The 27400-nt window shown below is 41.2% G+C and overlaps 1 protein-coding gene across 2 annotated transcripts in view; it reads right to left on the bottom strand.

Moving 5' to 3' along the window:
- Nucleotides 1-27147, bottom strand: part of LOC133550069 (tyrosine-protein kinase fyna) — a 98516-nt gene extending 71369 nt beyond the window's left edge. The window contains exons 1-2 of one of the 2 annotated variants that reach the window (XM_061896094.1): nucleotides 26919-27147; nucleotides 26541-26680 (exon numbers count right to left, since the gene is read on the bottom strand). The gene's annotated coding sequence lies outside the window, so the exon portion shown is untranslated. The remainder of the gene's footprint in view (nucleotides 1-26540; nucleotides 26681-26918) is intronic. The other variant, XM_061896093.1, reaches the window with a different exon arrangement.
- Nucleotides 27148-27400: the final 253 nt, after the last annotated feature.

Below are 27400 nucleotides of genomic sequence, written 5' to 3'. Positions count from 1 at the left end.
GAAACTGAAGCTTTTGAGCGAATAGCTATTGACGCTATTCATAGCCATAGCATGGCCGAATAGCTGCGTTAGCATCGCCGGTAAAATGTGCGGACCAAACGATCAGGACTTTCGCATCTTGTGACACTGGAGCAACTTAAATCCGTCAATTGGTAAGTGTTTTTTTCGCATTAAATGTGGGTGGAAGGAAATGTAATATAGTTGCAAATGCATCTGCAGGTTATCCATACATCTGTGCCATGTCTGCTTTAGCACCGCCGGTAAATAGCATGTTAGCGTCGATTAGCGTAGCATGTTACCATCGATTAGCTCGCAGTCACGTCGCGACCAAATGTCTGATTAGCACATAAGTCAACAACATCGACAAAACTCACCTTTGTGATTTCGTTGACTTAATCATTGCAAATGCATCTGCAGGTTATCCATACATCTCTGTTAGTGTTGTTACACCCTCCGACAACACACCGACGAGGCATGATGTCTCCAAGGTTCCAAAAAATACTCGAAAAAACGGAAAATAACAGAGCTGAGACCCAATGTTTACAATGGGTTGAAAATGAAAATGGCGGCTGTATTACCTCGGCGACGTCACATTCTGACGTCATCCCTTCCAGAGCGATAAACAAAAAGGCGTTTAATTCGCCAAAATTCACCCATTTAGAGTTCGGAAATCAGTTAAAAAAAAATATGGTCTTTTTTCTGCAACATCAAGGTATGTATTGACGCTTACGTAGGTCTAGTGATAATGTTCCCCTTTAACATTGCAACACATGCCAATACGGCCACTTTAGTTTACTAAACTACAATTTTAAATTTCCCGCGGAGTTTCTTGTTGATGACGCGTACTTGTGACGTTATTAGTTGGAGGGGACATATTAGCCCAGCACCAGTTACGGCTAAAAGTCGACGCTTTTCATCGCATAATTACACAGTAATTTGGACATCCGTGTTGCTGAATCTTTTGCAATTCGTTCAATAAATAATGGAGACGTCAAATAAGAATGCTGTTGGTGGAAAGCGGTGGATTGCAGCTGCCTTTAGCACCGAGACACAGCCGGTGTTTCTTTGTTTGTTGTGAAGCTTTAACACAGAGCGGTCAAGCGAATATTGTTTCTCTACGTCGACCCGCAAGTTTTAGGATGGGAAAATTGTGATATTAAGTCGGCTCTTACCGGAGACATCAGTGGATTACTGGAACTCCTCCTGCAGCAGCTGTCAAAAAAGGCAGCTGTGAGCTTGGCTCCTCCATGGTTTCCATCAAAGACACTGGCGTTCACCGCAGCCATCCGACTTTGAGGTATGACTTTACAATCCCACTAAAACACTAATAAAACAATAAGCAGATAAGGGATCTTCCATAATTACCCTAGTAAATGTGTCTAATTACATCTGAAACGCCCGGAGCAGTCACTTTTTTTTTTTTTTGTGCTTCACTCAAACTTTCCTTATCCACAAATCTTTCATCCTCGCTCAAATTAATGGGGAAATCGTCGCTTTTTTGGTCCGATAGCTCTTGCTGGTTGAGGCTGTGTTTATAAACAATGTTCAGATGTGAGGAGCCCTCACACTGGTGACGTCACGCGCACATCGTCTGCTACTTCCGGTACAGGCAGGGCTTTTTTTTTGAGCGACCGAAAGTTGCAAACTTTATCATCGATGTTCTCTCCTAAATCCTTTCCAAAAAATATGGCAATATCGCAAAATGATCAAGTATGACACATAGAATGGACCTGCTATCCCCGTTTAAATAAGAAAATCTCATTTCAGTCGACCTTTAAAGAAGACCATTTACACGAGAGACCTACATTACAGGACAACAGCAACATGGAGCTGTAAAAATAGGTCACGGTTTCTATTTTAACACTTGTCATTTCAAACAGAAAACTTAATGTGTTCTGCATTCTCCTTCCACACGGAACCCCACAAAGAGGGATATTGTAGCAACTGTGAGAGCTTTCACACAGTCATAAGTAGATTTATGACATTTGGGTCGGAAACACTTTATAAACAACTACGTTCAAATAGATGTTAGATTTAGACTTAGACTTAGACAAACTTTATTGATTCACAAGGGAAATTGTCTAACACAATAGCTCAGTTACAAAGGATGGAAAGTGTAAGGATTGACAGGATAATGCAGGTATAAAGTTGACTAAAAATGTACCGTAGTATGTATGTAATGATAAAGGATATTAGTGATAAAACGCGTTAAAACTCCCGACGGCTAAAGGGGAACATTATCACCAGACCTATGTAAGCGTCAATATATACCTTGATGGTGCAAAAAAAAAGACCATATATTTTTTTAAACGATTTCCGAACTCTAAATGGGTGAGATTTGGCGAATTTAACGCCTTTCTGTTTATCGCTCCTGTGGTGATGACGTCAGAACATGACGTCACCGAGGTAATACAGCCACCATTTTCATTTTCAACACGTTACAAACACCGGGTCTCAGCTCTGTTATTTTCCGTTTTTTCGACTATTTTTTGGAACCTTGGAGACATCATGCCTCGTCGGTGTGTTGTCGGAGGGTGTAACAACACTAACAGGGAGGGATTCAAGTTGCACCACTGGCCCGAAGATGCGAAAGTGTCTGCCGCCAGACCCCCATTGAATGTGCCAAAGTGTCTCCACATTTTACCGGCGATGACAGACATGGCACAGAGATGTATGGATAACCTGCAGATGCATTTGCAACGATAGTCAACGAAATCACAAAGGTGAGTTTTGTTGATGTTGACTTATGTGCTAATCAGACATATTTGGTTGCGGCGTGACTGCCAGCTAATCGATGCTAATATGCTACGCTAATCGATGCTAACACGCTATTTACCGGCGGTGCTAAAGCAGAATTGGCACAGAGATGTATGGATAACCTGCAGATGCATTTGCAACTATATTACGTTTCCTTCCACCCACATTTAATGCGAAAAAAACACTTACCAATCGACGGATTTAAGTTGCTCCAGTGTCACAAGATGCGAAAGTCCTGATCGTTTGGTCCGCACATTTTACCGGCGATGCTAACACAGCTATTCGGCCATGCTATGGCTATGAATAGCGTCAATAGCTTTTCGCTCAATAGCTTCAGTTTCTTCTTCAATACTTTTATACTCCAACCATATTTTACAATACATGCGTAATCTGTTGAATCGCTTAAGCCGCTGAAATCCGAGTCTGAAGCCGAGCTAATGTCGCTATATCTTGCTGTGGTATCCGCCATTGTTTGTTTACATTGTCAGCACTGTATGACGTCACAGGGAAATGGATAGTCGCATCGCAAATAGTGAAAATCAAGCACTTTAAAGCTTTTTTTAGGGCTATTCCGGCACCGGTAAAATTTTGAAAAATACAACAAGCCACTGGGAACTGATTTTTATTGTTTTTACCCCTTTTGAAATTGTGATAATGTTCCCATTTAAAGTTAAAGTACCAATGATTGTCACACACACACTAGGTGTGGCGAAATTTGTCCTCTGCATTTGACCCATCCCCTTGTTCACCCCCTGGGAGGTGAGGGGAGCAGTGGGCAGACGCGGTGCCGCGCCCGCGAATCAATTGTGGAGATTTAACCCCCGATTCCAACCCGTGATAATGAGTGACAAGCAAGGAGGTAATGGGTCCCATTTTTATAGTCTTTGGTATGACTTGGCCGGGGTTTGAACTCACAACCTACCGATCTCAGAGCGGACACTTTAACCACTAGGCCAGTGGTTCTCAACCTTTTTTCAGTGATGTACCCCCCGTGAACATTTTTTTTTAATTCAAGTACCCCCTAATCAGAGCAAAGCATTTTTGGTTGAAAAAAAAGAGATAAAGAAGTAAAATACAGCACTATATCATCAGTTTCTGATTTATTAAATTGTATAACAGTGCAAAATATTGCTCATTTGTAGTGGTCTTTTTTGAACTTTTTGGAAAAAAAGATATAAAAATAACAAAAAACTTGTTGAAAAATAAACAAGTGATTCAATTATAGATGAAGATTTCTACATATAGAAGTAATCATCAACTTAAAGTGCCCTCTTTGGGGATTGTAATAGAGATCCATCTGGATTCATCAACTTCATTCTAAACATTTCTTCACAATAAAAGAAATCTTTAACATCAATATTAATGGAACATGTCCACAAAAAATCTAGCTGTCAACACTGAATATTGCATTGTTGCATTTCTTTTCACATTTTAAGAACTTACATTCATATTTTGTTGAAGTATAATTCAATAATAAATATAAAGGATTTTTGAATTGTTGCTATTTTTAGAATACTTAAAAAAAATAATCCCACATACCCCTTGGCATGCTTTCAAGTACCCCCAAGGGTACGCGTACCCCCATTTGAGAACCACTGCACTACCTTGGGCCCAGCGAAGCTGGCGTGGTGTCTGGGTGTTGTTGATAAATGGCGTTCGCTTTGCATAGTAGAACTTTAACTTGCAGTTACAGATGTAGCGACGAACTGTATTTAGTGACAGTGGTTTTCTGAAGTGTTCCTGAGCCCATCTGGTGATATCCTTTAGAGATTAATGTCGGTTTTTGATACAGTGCCGTCTGAGGGATCGAAGGTCACGGTCATTCAATGTTGGTTTCCGGCTATGCCTCTTACGTGGAGTGATTTCTCCAGATTCTCTGAACCTTTTGATTATGGACCGTAGATGTTAAAATCCCTAAATTTCTTGCAATTGCACTTTGAGAAACGTTGTTCTTAAACTGTTTGACTATTTGCTCACGCAGTTGTGGACATAGGGGTGTACCTCACCCCATCCTTTCTTGTGAAAGACTGAGCATTTTTTGGGAAGCTGTTTTTATACCCAATCATGGCACCCACCTGTTCCCAATTAGCCTGCACACCTGTGGGATGTTCCAAATAAGTGTTAGATGAGCATCCCTCAACTTTATCAGTATTTATTGCCACCTTTCCCAACTTTTTTGTCACTTGTGGCTGGCATCAAATTCTAAAGTTAATGATTATTTGCAAAAATAAAAATGTTTATCCATTTGAATATCAAGTATGTTGTCTTTGTAGCATATTCAACTGAATATGGGTTGAAAATGATTTGCAAATCATTGTATTCCGTTTATATTTACATCTAACACAATTTCCCAACTCATATGGAAAAGAGGTTTGTAGAACTGGGTGTAGCATGGACAAATCGGGCCAATTGATTTTTGTACTTGTCTTAATCCTTTTCTATGTGTTTTTCACTTTTCTCATCAGTTTTTAAAAGCCTAACCAGGGACAAGATTTGTAAATTAGCCTGTGGCTATAAGTCTTACGTACTTTAACATTGGTTACCTATGGGTAGCAATGTTTCAATGTACTGTCCCTGTCAAATAAATAAATACATAGATACATGTAAATTTACGGCCATTTAGTTAATAAAGTGGAATAACTTCGACTTGAAAGTCTTATGATATAGTGGATTTACAATAACTCAACCAGTCTGGTTGTCGTTTAGCTTGGTAGAAGCATAGAAGCCTTTTCATTTTGGGACAAAACTGTTTAACGCAGCAAAAAAAAGATTGAAAAAAATAAAAACTTGATTCCATTGGCCTTGGCAGATGTCTAAAGAAAGCACTTGGTGTTTAATGGATTCATGTGTCTTACATCTTGTCTTTCTTTTTGTAATGCCTCAACTTTTTTTCAATGGAGTCTAGCTGCAGTCCTGGAAACTACAGATGCATCAGATCTATATAGATAATAACATCTTTGTGAAGCTCGGAATTTCGCAATACACCTCACAACATTCTTATTTTTCAAAACAAAGTTAATGTAAAACAAGGAAATAAAATGTTGTATTATTATTACTATTACATACCTCTGCTGCTTCAATCATTTAAAACTGAAAAACTTGAACAGAGTGAACACTCGTATATAACATCTCCGTGTTGACATTAATTTTTAACAAATGCCTCGGATGGTAAAGCGGCCTTCAAATTCCACATTTTGCAGGTTTGATTCACTTTCACCTCACTTTCTCGTCTTCCATCTACTTCAATGTCGCGCCCTTTGTGCCGGTTTCTAAAAGCAGTTCATCCTCCATGAATTCAGATTAAAAAATGAATATTTATTTGTCCAAAAATAGTCGTCTTTGTCGTTTGTTACCGAATCTGCCATGATTAGAACACACTCGCCTGTTTGTGTCCAAGAGGGGTTGTTGCCAGAAGTCAGACGTGCGCTGCTATGGAAACGGAAATAAATGCGCCGAAGAATTACTCCATTATATATGGACTGGCATTGTGTATACAAAACGTTGATGGAGGGCTTTGAAGTAGGGCTGGGCGATAAATCGATACACTCGATATATTGCGGGTTTGTCTCTGTGCAATATAAAAAAATGACTATATCATGATATTCGAGTATACGTTCTCACTAGAGATGCGCGGATAGGCAATTATATCATCCGCAACCGCATCACCAAAGTCGTCATCCACCCGCCGTCCACCCGAACCAACCGCCCGCCCGCTGAAATACATCAGAGGTCGGCCACCTTTACCACTCAAAGAACTATTTAAACCCGTTTCACATAGTAAAGAAGACAATGGGAGCCGCTAACGTTCTCGCTAATATCCAATGGTGTTCATCCTGATGACAAAAATAAGGGCGTGCTGTGAAGCCATTGCCTTTGACACCTTCAACCTCATGTACAAATCGATTGTTAGTCCAGCAACATGTTGGATGCAGCTTCCGCAATCACACGTACAAGATTGAAAGGCATTCTGGGTAATACAGAGTACACTGATGGTTGTGATATAAAAAATTTTAACACTCTTACTAATACGCGCCACGCTGTGGAGCCACACCCAACAAGAATGACAAACACATTTCGGGAGAACATCCTCACAGTAACACAACATAAACGCAACGCAACACATACCCAGAATCCTTTGCATCTGTGACACTTCCTAAATATATTTCACACCCCCTTACCCTCAACCCCGCCCACCTTACCGACACACGGGGGTTTGCTGCTAGCGGGGTGTATAAAATAGTCAGGATTGTCATGGATGCAAAGGATTCTGAGTCTTTGTTGTGTTGCGTTTATGTTGTGTTACTGTGAGGATGTTCTCCCGAAATGTGTTTGTCATTCTTGTTTGGTGTGGCTTCACAGCGTGGTGCATATTACTAAGAGTGTTAAAAATTGTTTATATCACAACCATTAGTGTACTCTGTGTCACCCAGTATGCCTTGCAGTCGTGTGCGTGTGTTTGCGGAAGCTACACACATGTTGCTGGACTGACAAGCAGATCGTACATGCTGTAGAAGGCGACAAAGCCATTGGCTTCAGAGCACGCCCTAATACTTATTAACTGGGTGACTGCCGTCAGTCATTCTAGAGAATGTTTGCGTCTCCTATTGTTTTCTTCGCTTTGGGACACGGGTTCTAAATGGCTCTTCGAATGGTAAAGGCTACCGATCCCAGAACCATGTATATCAAATATTTCCGAATGGTTCAACCGCCACCCGCCCGAATCTAATTAAAATCAATTTTTTCGTCATGTCACCCGCCTGACCCGCGGTTTATCCGCGGATGAGACCGCAAACCGCGCATCTCTAGTTCTCACGCAGTTGCTTTTAGCTGCGGGCATTACACTGCATGCGTTTCCCACTCATTCTTGTCTCTCCTTCTCACAGAGACATAAACAAGCGCACCTTCTTACATACGTCACGCGAGCAATGTCACACGACCTCCCAGAGCAGAGAGGTAGCTACATGGGTAACATTAGCTGTGATGCTAAGGGTGCGTTGCAAGTGGTAAAACGAGAGAAAGAAGGTGCAAATCTGGTAATAAATGGAGGAAGAATTAATTCCCAAGAAAAACAGCACGGGGCGCATCGTCTGGCGGTGGTTTGGCTTCAAGCGGGAATATGTTGAACAATTATGCGGCAAAAGCGTTGCTACAAAAAGTAACAGCACTGCTAATTTGTAGTATAATTTGAAAAGTCACCCGCTAGAGAAAAAAAAGAGAGCTTGAAACTGCATGTCAACATCTTCGCTCGGCGCCACACCAACAAAATGCCGAAGCAACTATTTCCAGATCAACACCGTATAAAAAAAAAAATTATCAACACCTACCACATAGTAAAGGACATAAACCATTTGATTTCTTATTATGCAGCTCATTTTTATTTGACATTTATTGAAATATCTCGTGTGACATCATGCACAAAAGTGCACTTTATTTGTTTTTAACTATTGTAGTGGCGTTCTTTTCAAAAAGTACACTTTAATTTGTTGTTTTGATATGTCATCTTAGTGACATCATACACAAAAGTGCACTAATAGCTTGTTTTAAAATGTCTCTGACAATCTTGCACTTACTGTTTTAGAAATGACATGAATGTTTGTGCCACTGCTTAATAACTGTTTAATAAATACAGTTTTGCTAAATTGACTTAGTTGGGATTTCCCCCTCTGCGTGAAAGTTTAAAATGGGCAAATATAAATGCAGTATGAACAAGAATGTTTTAATGTAGACACATAGAATCATCATACTGCTGTGATTAAATGCATCAATTGTTCATTCAAGGCTAAGGCAAAATATCGCGATATATATCGTGTATCGTGACATGGCCCAAAAATATTGAGATATTGATAAAAGGCCATATCGCCCAGCCCTACTTAGAAGGCTACAACGGTGACTCCAATTAGCCACATCTTCCAGGCATTTGATACAGTGGGGCAAAAAAGTATTTAGTCAGCCAGCGATTGTGCAAGTTCTCCCACTTAAAATGATGACAGAGGTCTGTAATTTTCATCATAGGTACACTTCAACTGTGAGAGACAGAATGTAAAAAAAAAAAATCCAGGAATTAATGCAAAAAAAAAAAAGGTTTATCAGTTTGAACATCAAATATGTTGTCTTTGTAGCATATTCAACTGAATATGGGTTGAAAATTATTTGCAAATCATTGTCCATCCATCCATCCATTTTCTACCGCTTATTCCCTTTTGGGGTCGCGGGGGGCGCTGGCGCCTATCTCAGCTACAATCGGGCGGAAGGCAAGGTACACCCTGGACAAGTCGCCACCTCATCGCAGGGCCAACACAGATAGACAGACAACATTCACACTCACATTCACACACTAGGGGCCAATTTTAGTGTCTTCCAATCAACCTATCCCCAGGTGCATGTCTTTGGAGGTGGGAGGAAGCCGGAGTACCCGGAGGGAACCCACGCATTCACGGGGAGAACATGCAAACTCCACACAGAAAGATCCCGAGCCTGGATTTGAACCCAGGACTGCAGGACCTTCGTATTGTGAGGCAGACGCACTAACCCCTCTAGCACCGTGAAGCCCTGCAAATCATTGTATTCCGTTTATATTTACATGTAACACAATTTCCCAACTCATACGGAAACGGGGTTTATAGTAAATATATTCATCGTCCCAATCATTCTGCAATCATCACCTTACAGCGTGGGGACCCTCACATGACTGCGCTCGGCCTCGCACCACCCACACCGCTCCAACTGACGTCACACCTGACCTTATTCAACTTCACAATGCCAATTCAAAACGCGAGAGTTCGCTGAACGCCACAGTCACCCCCGTCATGGCCTGCCGTCGGCTGAATAGTTACAATATTTGCTTGTGTCGGACAAGCGACTTCATTCAGTATATCAACAAGAAGACAATGGCCGCGTTTCAGCCCCGCTATAAGATTAGCTGGACAATGTCCGGCAGTGTTCTTGCAAAGCATTCTGCAGGAGGAGCTGAATGAAAAGAGCTGGTTGTAATGACATCTCAATAAATACAAAAAGGACGCAGCTGAGCCCTGCACAAGAAGTTTGGTAAATCACATTGTAAACGACACAAAACTCTCCTAAAGGATGACTCTCTCGCATGGAAGAAAAAGAAAAGCGTGACGTTCCCCTTCTCTTTGGTCGCAAATGGCAACAAAGTCTTGCTGCTTCTTGCCTGGGGATTCAAATGTTTATTTCCACGTCTTGTTCCAGTGGAGGGCAGTGCTTATTGGAAGAATCCATTGGAAATAATGACGGTGTGTGTGTGTGTGTGTGTGTGTGTGTGTGTGTGTGTGTGTGTGTGTGTGTGTGTGTGTGTGTGTGTGTGTGTGGTGGGTTTTGGGCAATGTAGGTCATATGATTTGTGGCAGAAGTAAGAATGACTTATGCTGGTGGAAACTAGAAGCTGAGGCACCATTGGCACTGGGTAGCTACTGTTTACAATGAAACCGAATACTACTATAGCAGTGGTTTTTAAACTGTTTTCACCAAGTACCACCTCTGAAAACACTTGTCTCTCCAAATACAAACCCCGTTTCCATATGAGTTAAGAAATTGTGTTAGATGTAAATATAAACGGAATACAATGATTTGCAAATCCTTTTCAACCCATATTCAGTTGAATATGCTACAAAGACAAGATATTTGATGTTCAAACTGATAAACATTTATTTTTTTGGGAAATAATGATTAACTTTATAATGTGATGCCAGCAACACGTGACAAAGAATGTGGGAAAGGTGGCAACAAATACTGAGGAATGCTCATCAAACACTTATTTGGAACATCACACAGGTGTGCAGGCTAATTGGCAACGGGTGGGTGCCATGATTGGGTATAAAAACAGCTTCCCAAGAAAGGATATGGCGAGGTACACCCCTTTGTCAACAACTGCGTGAGCAAATAGTCAAACAGTTTAAGAACAACGTTTCTCAAAGTGCAATTGCAAGAAATTTAGGGATTTCAACATCTACGGTCCATAATATCATCAAAAAGTTCAGAGAATCTGGAGAAATCACTCCACGTAAGCGGCATGGCCGGAAACCAATATGGAATGACCGTGACCTTCGATCCCTCAAACGGTACTGTATCAAAAACCGATATCAATCTCTAAAGGATATCACCACATGGACTCAGGAAGACTTCAGAAAAACACAGTCACTAAATAAAGTTATTCGCTACATCTGTAAGTGCAAGTTAAAGCTCTACTATGCAAAGCAAAAGCCATTTATCAACAACATCCAGAAGCGCCGCCGGCTTCTCTGGGCCCGAGATCATCTAAGATGGACTGATGCACAGTGGAAAAGTGTTCTGTGGTCTGACGAGTCCACATTAAAAATTGTTTTTTGAAACTATGGACATTTGTGTCCTCCAGAACAAAGAGGAAAAGAACCATCCGGATTGTTATAGGCGCAAAGTTCAAAAGGCAGCATCTGTGATGGTATGGGGGTGTATTAGTGCCCAAGGCATGGGTAACTTACACTACTGCGAAGGCACCATAAATGCTGAAAGGTACATAGAAGTTTTGGAGCAACATATATTGCCATTCAAGCAACGTTATGATGGACGCCCCTGCTTACTTCAGCAAGGCAATACCACACCACGTGTTACAACAGCGTGGCATCATAGTAAAAGAGTCCAAGTACCACACTGGCCTGCCTGTAGTCCAGACCTGTCTCTCACTGAAAATTTCGAAGCCTAAAATACGACAACAGAGACCCCGGACTGTTGAACAACTTAAACTGTACATCAAGCAAGAATGGGAAATAATTCCACCCGAAAAGCTTTGAAAATGTGTCTCCTCAGTTCCCAAACGTTTATTGAGTGTCGTCAAAAGAAAAGATCATGTAACACAGTGGTGAACATGCCCTTTCCCATCTACTTTGACATGTGTTCCAGCCATGAAATTCTAAGATAATTATTATTTGCCAAAAAAAAAAAAAAAAGTTTATGAGTCTGAACATCAAATATCTTGTCTTTGCAGTGCATTCAATTGAATATGGGTTGAAAAGGACTTGCAAATCATTGTATTCCGTTTATATTTACATCTAACACAGTTTCCCAACACCTATAGAAACGGGGTTTGTACCACCGTCATGACCAACATTAAAATAGCATAGTAGGCCTAAGCATTCCTTAAAAACAAGGCAGAGGTTTTATTTTACAAGTATATTTAACATTTTCGGTCACTGTAACACTACACAATGTTTGAACGGTAAGACGTTGTCTGAATATAGGAAAATAAATTCACTGCTTCAATCTAGTGCTTCTATGGCGAACCACGAGATAGATCCCGCATACCACTACTGGTACACTTACCAAAGTATGCATCGCTAATTTAGCTTAAAAAATTAATGGCAGATAACAAAAGTCTATTTATACAGCACACCAGCATTTAAGTCTCACCTTAAAACTCATCTGTATACTCTAGCCTTTAAATAGACCTCCTTTTTAGACCAGTTGATCTGCCGCTTCTTTTCTTTCTCCTATGTCCCCCCCTCCCTTGTGGAGGGGGTCCGGTCCGATGACCATGGATGAAGTACTGGCTGTCCAGAGTCGACACCCAGGATGGACCGCTCGCCTGTATCGATTGGGGACATCTCTACGCTGCTGACCCGCCTCCGCTTGAGATGGTCTCCTGTGGACGGGACTCTCGCTGCTGTCTTGGATCCGCTTTGAACTGAACTGTCGCGGCTGTGTTGGAGCCACTATGGATTGAACTTTCACAGTATCATGTTAGACCCGCTCGACATCCATTGCTTTCGGTCCCCTAGAGGGGGGGGGTTGCCCACATCTGAGGTCCTCTCCAGGGTTTCTCATAGTCAGCATTGTCACTGGCGTCCCACTGGATGTGAATTCTCCCTGCCCACTGGGTGTGAGTTTTCCTTGCCCTTTTGTGGGTTCTTCCGAGGATGTTGTAGTCGTAATGATTTGTGCAGTCCTTTGAGACATTTGTGATTTGGGGCTATATAAATAAACATTGATTGATGATTGACCAGCGATGGCTTGAACATAAAATTCTCCATTCAGAAGTAGTTTAATTCGTTCATCACAAAAGCGCTTTGTCAAAGATCCTCCATATCATTGATTCTAAAATTGTGGTATGAGTAACCTTGTGGTACGCAGAAACACCAGAGTAAAATATTGGAAACCTACAAATACAAATTAATCAATCAAATCAACCAGGGATTCAGAAATCAAATTCCAATTACTAGGTACCATATTTTTCGGACTATAAGTCACAGTTTTTTCCATAGTTTGTGTGAAATTATTAACATATTACCATAAAATATCAAATAATATTATTTAGCTCATTCACGTAAGGGACTAGACGTATAAGATTTCATGGGATTTAGCAATTAGGAGTGACAGATTGTTTGGTAAACGTATAGCATGTTCTATATGTTATAGTTATTTGAATGACTCTTACCATAATATGTTACGTTAACATACCAGGCGCCTTCTCAGTTGGTTATTTATGCCTCATATAACGTACACTTATTCAGCCTGTTGTTCACTATTCTTTGTTTATTTTAAATTGTCTTTCAAGTGTTTATTCTTGGTCTTGGGTTTTATCAAATAAATTTCCCCCAAAAATGCGACTTATATGTTTTTTTCCTTCTTTATTATGCATTTTCGGCAGGTTCGACTTATACTCCGGAGCGACCTATACTCCGAAAAATTCGGTGCGTACGGTGATACATTGGGATAGGAGTGCCCAAGCTTAAGAGTTTTTTTTGGGATAGGAGCTGTCTCTGGGCTTATTGTTATGCTTTAGGTTGCGAGCCAGATCTAGGGTTACAAGCCTCCCCACCGCCAGTCGGCGTGGTGAATGTCACAAGAAAAATCCGTAAGATGCAATCAACACATCCGGACTTACTTGCGATTATTAGCTTATGGCGAGAGATCGACATAACTTTTGTTTTTCCAACCATTGCAACAAGGGAAATAAATGATAAATGGGTTGTACTTGTATAGCGCTTTTCTACCTTCAAGGTACTCAAAGCGCTTTGACACTACTTCCACATTTACCCATTCACACACACATTCACACACTGATGGAGGGAGCTGCCATGCAAGGCGCCAACCAGCACCCATCAGGAGCAAGGGTGAAGTGTCTTGCTCAGGACACAACGGACATGACGAGGTTGGTACTAGGTGGGATTTGAACCAGGGACCCTCGGGTTGCGCACGGCAACTATCCCACTGCGCCACGCCGTCCCAAATGAGTCTGAAGGACGTTGCTGAGAAAAAGTTACTGACGATATTTATTGAATTAAAAAAAAAAAAATCATCAAAAACATGGCCGAGTGTATAGCTGACTTGGTGAAGCAGTTGGAGTGTAGCACTGCTAGAATGGAACAGCATGAGTCGATAACACCAGCCAAGGTTGTTAAAATAATATCTAACAGTCAAACATTTATCCATGAAAATATGGAGTAGCTGTTAATGCTATGTTTGATGGAAAAGGCGTGGTACATTTTAAATTTGTGGTGTTTTAGGGAGACCAACCCATCTATTATTCTATTAATAGAATCTATTAGGGGTGTAACGGTACCGAAAAATTTTGGTTCGGTACATACCTCGGTTTAGAGGTCATGGTTCGGTTCCTTTTCGGTACAGTAAGAAAACAACAAAATATAAATGTTTTGGTTATTTATTTACCAAATTTGTAAACAATGGCTTGATCTTTTTAACATTGGGAACACTATAATAATTCTGCCCTCGTTAATCCACATTAAACTGCCTCAAGTTGGTGCTTGAATTAAATAAAATTACAACTTTTCTTCTACATATAAAAAGTGCAACATTAAACAGTTTCAAGTCAACTCATCATGCTTAATTTATTACAGTATTGGGGAAGCCTGTAGTTGATTTTTTATTATGTATATGTTATATTTGTATCAACATGTGATAGCAGGGACCCTGCCATTCAAAACTAGGCTGCTACATTACTAATGATTGATGTAACTATAGCTGAAAAATAGTACAATAGCAATAGGAGAGACTATTCATCCCTAAACACCATGGAGTTCATGTAGGCTTTATGATGCACTTACATTATTATATACACTATCAGAGACAGAAACTCTTCATTTAACATAATGCCCTTTTTTGCTGCTTCAACACACCTCAATAAACACTGTCCGTAACACACACACATACACACACACACACACCGCAAAATGAGCTAACGTTACGCTAAAAGCTAACTAGCCTTCACCTAAAGCCAGGACTGCAAGTGAGCTGAGCTGCAGTTTGTTTCTAGAAGGTCAACGGGCTCATAGTGATGTTTAGAAAGTAGTTGACTTGGAAGTGTTTAGTATAATTTGGGGAGAGTCCGTTGCTCTAATGCTAAAGACCTATCTGCTCGACGCTGAAGCGCTGACTATATGCGCTCTGAATACGCACTGCTAATTGGCTTGTTATCGCTACTGTTGTAACCAATCAGATGGTTGTGTGGGCGGGACAATGCACGGTGCTGTGCAGGAGACAGAAGCAGAACGGAGCAGAGCAGCTTGTTAAGACTTTAGCATAGGCGGCTACTTCATATGTTTGTGTGGAACTCGTTCGGTACTGCTCCGCACCGAACCGGAAGCCCCGTACCGAAACGGTTCAATACAAATACACGTACCGTTACACCCCTAGAATCTATTGTTTTTAAGTAATTTCAGTGGGTTATGCTGGTTTGCAAAAACATTTTTCAAGGTACGATCATATCCCGAGGTACTACTTTATAGGACTTTGACTCTCCCCATATGCCACTAAACAATAACTACCAGCTAGCTAAATCATGATGGCAAATGGATGGGATTGCAAAAACGTTGGTACTTGAAAAGCAGACAAATTCTGAGATGGTACATGGTGCAAAAACTTTGAGAAAAAAACCTCTCAATTCTCACTAACATGTGATGTAATTTCCAAAGGAAATTACATCACGTTAGTAAGAATCGCAAGAATCACTGGATCGGTTCGCAGCCGAGTGTGAAGCGACCGGAATGAGAATCAGCACCTCCAAGTCCGAGTCCATGGTTTTCGCCCGGAAAAGGGTGGAATGCCATCTCCGGGTTGGGGAGGAGACCCTGCCCCAAGTACCTAAGAGTCTTGTTCACGAGTGAGGGAAGAGTGGATCGTGAGAGCGACAGGCGGATCGGTGCGGCGTCTTCAGTAATGCGGACGTTGTACCGATCCGTTGTGGTGAAGAAGGAGGTGAGCCGGAAGGCAAAGCTCTCAATTTACTGGTCGATCTACGTTCCCATCCTCACCTATGGTCATGAGCTTTGGGTCATGACTGAAAGGATAAGATCATGGGTACAAGCGGCCGAAATGAGTTTCCTCCGCCGTGTGGCGGGGCTCTCTCTTAGAGATAGGGTGAGAAGCTCTGCCATCCGGGAGGAACTCAAAGTAAAGCCGCTGCTCCTCCACATCGAGAGGAGCCAGATGAGGTGGTTCGGGCATCTGGTCAGGATGCCACCCGAACGCCTCCCTAGGGAGGTGTTTAGGACACGTCCAACCGGTAGGAGGCCACGGGGAAGACCCAGGACACGTTGGGAAGACTATGTCTCCCGGCTGTCCTGGGAACGCCTCGGGATCCCCCGGGAAGAGCTAGACGAAGGGAAGTCTGGGTTTCCCTGCTTAGGCTGTTGCCCCCGCGACCCGACCGCGGATAAGCGGAAGAAGATGGATGGATGAATGGATGGATTATTTTCAATCATACTTCACCTATCGGGCTGCATGACATGCAACACTGCCAGTTGGCATGACGGCCGACGCTGCCTTTTTGCTCTCTCCTTTGGCCAGGGCAAGTTGGCTCTGCTGCCCTGGCTTGCTGCCTATATTTCATCCGCTCAAGGGGGTAGCAATGCCATTAATTATTTGCCTTCTGACTTGTCTTTATTACATGCATGAATGTACTGTCGAGTGAGAGAGCGTGTCTTGGTTTGACAGGTTGGATTTTTTTCTGTTTTTTTATTCATTCAAAGACATGCACCTGGGGATAGGTTGATTGGCAACACTAAAAATTGGCTCTAGTGTGTGAATGTGAATGTTGTCTGTCTATCTGTGTTGGCCCTGCGATGAGGTGGCGACTTGTCCAGGGTATACCCCCTCCTACAGCCCGAATGCAGCTGAGATAGGCTTCAGCATCCCCCGCGACCCAGAAAGGGACAAGCGGTAGAAAATGGATGGATGGATATGTCAAGAACGTCCCGTTTCAACTGTTCTTCCAGGACCTGCCATGTCGGACAGCTGAAAGACCGTGGGAGGTTTCTTTACAGCAGAAGCAAAATGACGTGGAATCTAATAATGAATGATTTATTGAAAACAGAAGCACATTGCCCTGAATCTAGTGTGTGTGCGCTAGAAAATCTTAACGTTTTTGCAAAATGGTGCAGCCATTTTTAGCAGTATTGAAAATGGATGGATGGATGGATTAAATAATAGCATAAAACTCACCTCTTACTCTAAACCAGTAGTTTTTAACCTGGGTTCGATCGAACCCAAGGGGTTCGGTGAGTCGGCCTCAGGGGTCCGCCACGGAAGTATAGACACAATCCGAATTATCGTGTGAATAAAAACTTCTCCCTGTCGGCATATTATGGATACCCCCAAACAATGTTCCCTCTAATTTTCCATCCGATTTGCAGGTTTTTTGATTGAGTGATTACAACTTTTACAAGCAGATTGCAAAGGAAGAGAATACATTATATGAAACCGTACAGTTTACACAGTACAGTACTTAGGAGTGGTTATCGTTTGAATTCGAAAGACTCCGATTCTGATTCTTTGTTTCGATTCCGATTCCTGACGATTCTCAATTACGATTCTTTCTTTAAAAACAAAAAAAAAACAAAAAAAGGCAGTGTCAAAAAAAAGTTTGGGATATTTTAAATGAGCTAGCTAACCTACAGTCTTTCTGAATGAACTAGTCTGACATTCTCCATCAATTTTAATTCTATTAACTTTTTATGAACTTTACTATAAATTCCTCACAGGGCTGTTTTCAACTAGAATATAAATATCAAATCTATGAACTTGGATATAAATATTATAAATTATGAACACATTTTCACAGGAGTACACTTTCCTCAAGAGAGCTTTATTTTTTAAAACCTCATGAAAACACATTTACACACACAATTGTACAGTATGATGCTGCAGGTACTTAAACATGTTACCGTGCTCCCACTGATGGGCTAACCTGGTGCAGAAAAGCAAATAAACAATAAGAAACAACTTGCAAAACCCAGTCCTGATTAGCAGCAGGTACAGTATAAAATCAGAGACAGTCCTTGTTTAGGAAAATGACTATATCCGCCTTCTCAGGCAGGATGCGTGAGCGTTCTGGACAGATAGTGTCTCCTGTCGAAGACGGGACACGCATTTATTTGTACTCCATAACCTCGGAGGTGCTTCATCAAGTTCGACGTTCACCCTCCTAAGCACGAAACAGTCCTGTTGCACGTGTTACATTTCGCCGATATTTCATTTTTTTTAGTAAAATAAAGCTCGCTATCCATGCTTGGCTGACTTGCTCAGCTACATAGGCTCGGCTATGCTAACACTTCCGGCCGTGGGCACTTCTTCGTTGGTGTTCGGCGGCTTCTTCTTCCGGGTCGGCGGACTTATTATTTTTTTCCGGTCGGCGGACTGGGTATCGAAACTAGGAATCGAAATTTAAACTTTTGAACGATTCCGGGAGAATCGGAAAGTTAGTCCCGGTTCCAATCGATACTCGATACCCAACCCTATCCATCCATCCATCTATTTTCTACCGCTTATTCCCTTTTTGGGTTCGCGGGGGGCGCTGGCGCCTATCTCAGCTACAATTGGGCGGAAGGCTGGGTACACCCGGGTATACCCAACCCTAATTCTGTACAATTGACCACTAAATGGTAACACCCGAATAGGTTTTTCAACTTGTTTAAGTCGGGGTCCACGTTAATCAATTCATGGTAATGTGTGTAAGGTGTGTAATTTGCTGTGAAATCATGCACTGTGTTGGTTTTGTTCTGTGAACAAGGTGATGGTCATGCACGGTTAATTTTGTGCACCAATCAAAAAAAACATAAGTTTTTCTTGAATTTGAAAAAAAAAAAAAAAAAAAAAACATTTTATTTTTCACAAAAGAAAGGTTCGGTGAATGCGCATATGAAACTGGTGGGGTTCGGTACCTCCGACAAGGTTAAGAACCATTGCTCTAAACAATTATTTGTGAGTACGGGCTAGGTGTTCCAAGCTAAATTGTGATTCCAAATAGCTAAGACTGGCACAACAAAAAATATTTTTAGACGTGGTACATGGTGCAAAAAAAAAAAAACATTCAAAAGGAATTGAAAAATCAAGAGACACTATTTTCGAGACTAATGTATTCAAAGTCGTTTTATTTTCCTAAATAGCTTCGGCAAATTAAGTAAAAATGTGTACCCAACGTGGAAATGATGTGGTTTATTTCAGTGGTCCCCAACCACCGGGCCGCAGAATAATTTTTTATTAATTTTTATTAAAATTTTTATTTTTTTTTATTTTTTATTAAATCAACATAAAAAACACAATATACACTTACAATTAGTGCACCAACCACAAAAACCTCCCTTTTTCATGACAAAAACGTCCCTTTTTCATGACAATGTAAAAAAAAAATTTAAAAAAAAAGAAAAAAAAAAGGATCCCCCACCCCGCGGGACAAATTATTAAGCGTTGACCGGTCCGCGGATACAAAAAGGTTGGGGACCACTGGTTTATTTGATGTATTATTACTAGACAATAAATTATTAGCCCCTGGTGTCAAAGTTGGTCAGTGTGTAATTGCACAGACTTTAGGGGTGTGGGAAAAAATTGATTAGAATTTGAATCGCGATTCTCCCGTTTTGCGATTAAGAATAGATTCACATTTTTAAAAAATCTATTTTTTGGGGGTTTTTTTTTTTTTGTTTTTGTTTTTTTTAATCAATCCAACAAGCCAATACACAGCAATACCATAACAATGCAATCCAATTCCAAAACCAAACCTGACCCAGCAACACTCAGAACTGCAATAAACAGAGCAATTGAGAGGAGACACAAACACGACACAGACCAAACCAAAAGTATTGAAACAAAAATGAATATTATCAACAACAGTATCAATACTAGTTATAATTTCAGCATAGCAGTGATTAAAAATCCCACATTGACATTATCATTAGACATTTATAAAAATAATAAAAAAGAACAATAGTGTCACAGTGGCTTACACTTGCATCGCATCTCATAAGCTTGACAACACACTGTGTCCAATATTTTCACAAAGATAAAATAAGTCATATTTTTGGTTCGTTTAAAAGTTAAAACAAATTTACATAATTGCAATCACTTGATAAAACATTGTCATTTTCAATTATAAAAGCTTTTTACAAAAATCTACTACTCTGCTAGCATGTCAGCAGACTGGGGTAGATCCTGCTGAAATCCTATGTAGTGAATGAATAGAGAATCCTTTTAAATTTGGGAAAAAATCGTTTTTGAATCGAGAATTGTGTTGAATTGAAGAAAAAAAAAAATCGCTTTTGAATCGAATCGTGACCCCAAGAATTGATATTGAATCGTATCGTGGGACACCCAAAGATTCACAGCCCTAACAGAAATGGTACGTAAACAAGCTTTCTTTTTGGTGCTGCTGAAAAAAACGCCCCCGCCTGAGATATTATGTCAGTTCCTTCTGAAAATATGGTTAAATCACTTCCATGCGCCAAACCCCTTGCATGCCTGTTGCAAGCGAAAAGAAATCTGTTCTTTTGTCGTTTTAAAAAGTGAAGTCGAAAGACCTGTCCTGAACAGGGCGGGAATTTCTCGGTGGCCCTGGGTCTCCTTGCCCCGGTGTTTGGTTGTGTGCCAACGGACGCATTTATTTTCCTCTGCGCAATTTTCATGTCGTTACGGCTTCTTTGACCAGTGGTGTGTTTAATTCTGCCTCGTATGAACCGCAGGGGGTCCCACACGCCGCACAGTGCTATACAACACGAAGCATCACCGGGCCAAACAGGAGTTAAATACTGTACAATGACTTTAAAAATGGGACCCATTGTCTCCCTGCTTGGCACTCAGCATCAAGGGTTTGAATTGGGGGTTAAACCACCAAAATCATTCCTGAGCGCGGCCACCGCTGCTGCTCACTGCTCCCCTAACCTCCAAGGGGGTGGAACAAGGGGATGGGTCGAACGCAGAGAGTAATTTCACTACACCTAGTGTGTGTGACTATCAGTGGTACTTTAACTTTAACTTTTAATCCAACGCACACAGCAGCCTTTAATCCAGATGAGTGAACTTCTCCGACTCCTCAAAGTCCAGTGCACTTAATGAAGAAGTCGGATGAGCTAAGCTAAGGCCAAGTGGTCTTGCCCCTAAAATGACAAAATTCCTAGCTTATTCCTGTTCCATGCACTAAATTAATCAGATTTCTCAAATAATTCTGCTCAAAAGAAGCATGCGATTTAAAAAAACAGATCTCGTATCGCGCATGAGCCAGTCTGAACAAGCAAATCCCATTCAATGAAAACATAGGCAACAGCTGGAAAGATGAGAAGACTATATCTTCGCTTCAAAAATAAAAGAACGGAACATTTTGAAGTGCATTGATGGGAGAAAAAAACCTGAGATGTATTTACAAAAGATGGCTAAGGAAACGAAGAATGCCAGCTTCATTCATGGCAACCCTCATCTCAAGAAGGATCGCGGCACGAACTGTCTGTTCCTTTAGACTTAAAACTCCTTCCATCAATCCACAGAGCTTGTTGAAAAGACTTTGAGACGTTCGAACGTTTTCGCTCTATTCTCCGTCCGAAAATTCCTTTACAAAAACTCTCTCACGAGTCTTTGCGTGGGATCTGGGGCGGTATAGCTCAGTTGGTAGAGCGGCCATGCCAGCAACTTGAGGGTTCCAGGTTCGATCCCTGCTTCTGACAACCTAGTCACTGCTGTTGTGGCCTTGGGCAAGACACTTTACCCACTTGCTGCCAGTGGCACCCACTCTGGTTTAAATGTAACTTAGATATTGGGTTTCACAATGTAAAGTGCTTTGAGTCACTAGAGAAAAGCGCTATATAAATATAATTCAATGTTCAATATTACAACAAACTGCGCTGTTGACTCAACCATGTCTGAGATTTGTGAGGAGCCGCAAAGTTGCCTTGTTTCGGTGTAATGTCATAGGCCAACTGGAAAAACAATACCATATTTTTCAGACTACGAGGCCACTTGAAAGCCTTTCATTTTCTCAAAAATAAACAATACTAATTCTGTATTAATTCTGGTTGTGCTTACCGACCTCAAAGCAATTTTATTTGGTACACGGTGTAATAAGTCTGACCATAAGAGACATGTGCTGACTGCAGGTTGACGCCTGTTCAATAAATGAAGCTATCAAGTACCCATAAGCAAGTAACACAAACACTTAGATGTTTCATTGAGAATATAAAACATCGCACAAAATCTGTCAAAATGTTTTAGTACAACTGCTATGAAGCCGCACCACTCGGTGGAATGCGGAACAATACGGTTACCGTAGTCAGACGTACAGTGCTTCAACATACAGGTATTATGTTGTGTGTGTCTAAGGACCCTAAAATGGCATGTTAGGAGAAATACAATCTGACGTTTTGTTTCGCGTAATTATGCAAAATCAACTATTCTTACCTATTGGTACTTGCTGATGTGTATTTGGGATCTACATAAGTCCCGAAAATGTCTGCACGTCCATCATTGGTGTCTGTGTCAACACAGTTGTCAATAAGTTCCTTTTTGTTTCCAGCCTCTTGTTGTGGGCCTTTTATCCTCCGCCATTGCAATTTCTAATACAAAGTAGCGTATACAGCTCTAACATATATCTATCAGTCATACTTGCCAACCCTCACGGATTTTCCGGGAGACTCATGAAATTCAGCGCCTCTCCCGAAATTCAGGCGGAGCAGGAGGCCACGCCCCCTCCAGCTCCATGCGGACCTGAATGATTTCCCACAATATAAACAGAGTGTCTGCCCAATGACGTTATAACTGTAGAATGATCAAGGGCGAGTTCTTGGTTTCTTATGTGGGTTTATTGTTAGGTATTTACATTAATGTCCTCCCAGCACGGTAACAACACACAACAACAGCAGTCACATTTTCTTCAACCGTAAAGCAACTCGTCTGCCGTAAACAGAAATGTTGTGACACTCTTAAACAGGACAATACTGCCATTTATTGTACATGCACCACAACACCTCCAGGCAACTTCAACCATTTACTAATACCCTTCTCCATTCACATCCCATCTCCCCAGATTGTAAATAACCTAATGTATTTGTAATGTACTTGTTCTTATGCTATGTGAACTCACTATGTTCTCTGCTGGCTGTACATATCCTACTAAGTAAGACCTACACTGTTTCAATGTCCATTTCTCTGTTGATGCAATTGTTGGTGACTGAAGTACTGATATCAACCAAAGCTCCTCATCCCACCCCCCTGATTCTAAATAATGTAAATAATTTCAATGTATATACTATGATGATTAACTTGTGTGATGACTGTATTATGCTGATAGTATATATTTGGACCATGAATTGATTAATGTGGACCTCGACTTAAACAAGTTGAAAAAGTTATTCGGGTGTTACCATTTAGTGCTCAATTGTATGGAATATGTACTGAACTGTGCAATCTACTAATAAAAGTTTCAATCAATCAATCAATCATGAGGTCTCCATTATTGTTTGAACAAATCACAAAAGATTCAGCAACACAGATGTCCAAAATACTGTGTAATTGCACGATAAAAAGAGACAACTTTTAGCTGTAAATGTTTCTGGGCTAATATGTCCCCTCCAACCATTAACGTCACAAACACGCGTCATCATTCCGCGACGTTTTCTACAGGAAACTCCGCGGGAAATTTAAAATTGCAATTAAGTAAACTAAACCGGCCGTATTGGCATGTGTCAACCAGCAGGTTTCGGTGAGAAAATTGTGGTTAAAAAGTCGCCACTTACCGGATATCAGCTGAGCTTGCGCCTCCTGTACAGCTGTCATCGACTTCCCTGAGACACTGCGCGTCAACACCCGGCTATGGACGTACACTTCCGACTATCAAGTACTGTTAAACTCACTAAAACACTAGCAACACAATAGAAAGATAAGGGATTTCCCAGAATTATCCAAGAAAATGTCTCTAAAAACATATGAATCCGTCACAATGCAACGCGATTTTTAATCTCGTTTTTTTTTTTTCTCGTCCGTCGCTATCAATATCCTCAAACATGAATCTGGCATCCCCGCTCAAATTAATGGGGAAATTGTCGTTTTCTCGGTCCGAATAGCTGTTTTTGTTGGAGGCTCCCGTTAAAATCAATGTGAATATATGAGGAGCCATCAACATGTGACGTCATCTTCTGCGACTTCCGGTAGAGGCAGGGCTTTTCTCCAGTTGCGAACTTTATCGTGGATGTTCTCTACTGAATCCTTTCAGCAAAAATATGGCAATATCGCGAAATTATCAAGTATGACTAGGGGTGTAACGGTACGTGTATTTGTATCGAACCGTTTCGGTACGGGGGTTTCGGTTCGGCATGCGGGCGTACCGAACAAGTTCGGAAGCAGAAGTCTTCACAAGCTGCTCTGCTTTCTGCCTCTGTCTCTGCCTCATTGTCCCGCCCACACAACCATCTGATTGGTTACATACAAAGCCAATCAGCAGTGCGTATTCAGAGCAATGTAACAGCCAATCAGCAGTGCGTATTCAGACTTCAGAGCGATGTAGTGAATGCTTCAGCATTGAGCAGAGATATTCTTTTAGCAGGGGAGGAGCGGACTCTACCCAAATTATACTAAACACTTCCCAGTCACAACTATTACAAACATCACTATGAGCCTATTGACCTTCTAAAAACGTAAACTGCAGCTCAGCTCGCTCACAGTATAGGCTTGAGATGAAGGCTAATTAGCTTTTAGCGTAACGTTAGCTCATTTTGCTGTGTGTGTGTGTGTGTGTGTGTGTGTGTTAGGGGCAGCAAAGCCCTATCTGTCTGTTATTTCATTGAATTCCATTGTGTTTAGGGATGCCCTGCGATGAGGTGGCGACTTGTCCAGGGTGTACCCCGCCTTCCGCCCGATTGTAGCTGAGATAGGCGCCAGCGTCCCCCGCGACCCCAAAAGGGAATAAGCGGTAGAAAATGGATGGGATGGATGGGTGTTTAGGGATGAATAGTCTCTCCTATTGCAATTGTAATATTTTTCAGCTATAGCTACATGAGTCATTAGTGATGTAGCAGCCTAGTTTTGAATAGCAGGGTCCCTGCTATCACTTGTTGATAAAAACACAACATTTACATAATAAAAGTCAACTACAGGCTTCCCAAATGCTGTAATAAATTAAGCATGATGAGTTGATGGTGAGTTGCACTTTTTATATGTAAAAGAAAGGTTTTTTCATTGGATTTAATCAAAGCAACAAGTTGAGGCAGTTTAATGTGGATTAACGTGGGCAGAATTATTATAGTGTTCCCAATGTTAAAAGGATAAAGCCATTGTTTACAAATTTGGTAAATAAATAACCCAAAAAATATATTTTGTTGTTTTCTTACTGTACCGAAAATGAACCGAACCGTGACCTCTAAACCGAGGTACGTACCGAACCGAAATTTTTGTGTACCGTTAAGTAGGCCTTTAAATCAGTAAAAAAAATCGTTTTTTAATTGAGAATCGTGTTGAATTGAAAAAAAAAAATCGATTCGGTATCGAATCGTGACCCCAAGAATCCGAATTGTGGGACACCCAAAGATTTGCAGCCCTATACTTTAATTAAAGTTCGGAATCAAATCGTGACCCCAAGAATCCGAATTGTGGGACACCCAAAGATTCGCAGCCCTATACTTTAATTAAAGTTCGCAATCAAATCGTGACCCCAAGAATCCGAATTGTGGGACACCCAAAGATTCGCAGCCCTATACTTTAATTAAAGTTCGGAATCAAACTAATTAATTTCGTACGCGGCCCGCCTGTTGAATACTTCTGATATCTTCAAGCATAAACCACCAACATATGCTTGATTACTGAGTTTGGACTCAACTATGTTTCTGACTTTGCACCCATTTCATGCATGCATTAAGATGACATAAATTAAGCATGATGAGTTGACTTGAAACTGTTTAATGTTGCACTTTTTATATGTAGAAGAAAGGATTTTTCATTGGATTTAATCAAAACAACAACTTGAGGCAGTTTAATGTGGATTAACGTGGGCAGAATTATTATAGTGTTCCCAATGTTAAAAGGATAAAGCCATTGTTTACAAATTTGGTAAATAGATAACCCAAAAAATATATTTTGTTGTTTTCTTACACTACCGAAAATGAACCGAAACCGTGACCTCTAAACCAAGGTACGTACCGAACCGAAATTTTTGTGCACCGTTAAGTAGGCCTTTAAATCAGTAAAAAAATTGTTTTTGAATCGAGAATCGTGTTGAATTGAAAAAAGAAATAGATTCGGAATCAAATCGTGACCCCAAGAATCCAAATTGTGGGACACCCAAAGATTTGCAGCCCTATACTTTATTTAAAGTTCGGAATCAAACTAATTAATTTTGTACGCGGCCCGCCTGTTGAATTCTTCTGATATCTTCAAGCATAAACCACCAACATATGCTTGATTACTAAGTTTGGACTCAACTATGTTTCTGACTTTGCACCCATTTCATGCATGCATGAACGCCATTTAAGATGACATAACCCGATTAGGGCAGCCTTAATAGGGCATTTAAGACAATTATTTACAGTTAAAAGGCAACAGGAGGCTCGTCCGCGGGGCCTTGTGTGGTGTTTGTGTGATCATCACAGTTCTGCAGTGCATCCATCCCAGCAGCTGCTGCTGCTGCTGCTGTTGCTGCAACACAAGAGCCCCGCCACCATCCACACTGCAAAACATCATCATCCACGATCACGTCAAGACGTCTCGGCGCTAAGGCCGCTTCGAGGGCACTTTGTGCATGTGTGTGCATTGTCGCTGGGCTGCAACCACTTCGCCATGCATTGTGTCTCCTTTCTCTTTCCAGAGCAAATCATATTGCAGACTGTGGTGCAAAAACAAGGGGACGAGGCGGGTGCACCAATTGAAATGCAACTCGTGAGTAGAAAATAAAGAAACGTGCTTACCGGACGGAGGGGGGGAGAAAAATCCTCAACTAATCCATCGGAGGTTCCGGTGGGGAATACTTTGCAGGGGACCCTCGTCGCGATGGTTCGGTTCTCTGTGATGGGGAATATTTTTCTTCCCAGAATAGGATAAAGAATAGCGGTGCCCGTCCCCGCCGACGCAGGAGCTCCTGTCGCCGCCGTGCGTACAGATGGTGACGAACGCAGAGAGGGCGTCAAGGCGGCGGTGATGATAAATATCTTATCCCGTTTATCACTTCAAACTAAAGCTCCCGCTATTACAGCTAATCAATACCCATCTTAAAAGTAGCCGACACTACACCAATTTGAACCAATAACGTTATTTTTAAAAACAATTAAAATCATCCACTGCCAATTGGACGTTAAATGAATAATCAGAATGCGTCATAAGAGCTGAAAAAACATTAAGTCGCGTTTTATTTTGAAAGCTCACTTTGTTTCCGGTTATCTTGCGTCAAAGG

The sequence above is a fragment of the Nerophis ophidion genome, linkage group LG03 (genome assembly GCF_033978795.1).
Source record: "Nerophis ophidion isolate RoL-2023_Sa linkage group LG03, RoL_Noph_v1.0, whole genome shotgun sequence".
Taxonomy (NCBI): Eukaryota; Metazoa; Chordata; class Actinopteri; order Syngnathiformes; family Syngnathidae; genus Nerophis; species Nerophis ophidion.
This window is presented reverse-complemented; position numbering and strand designations above follow the sequence as displayed.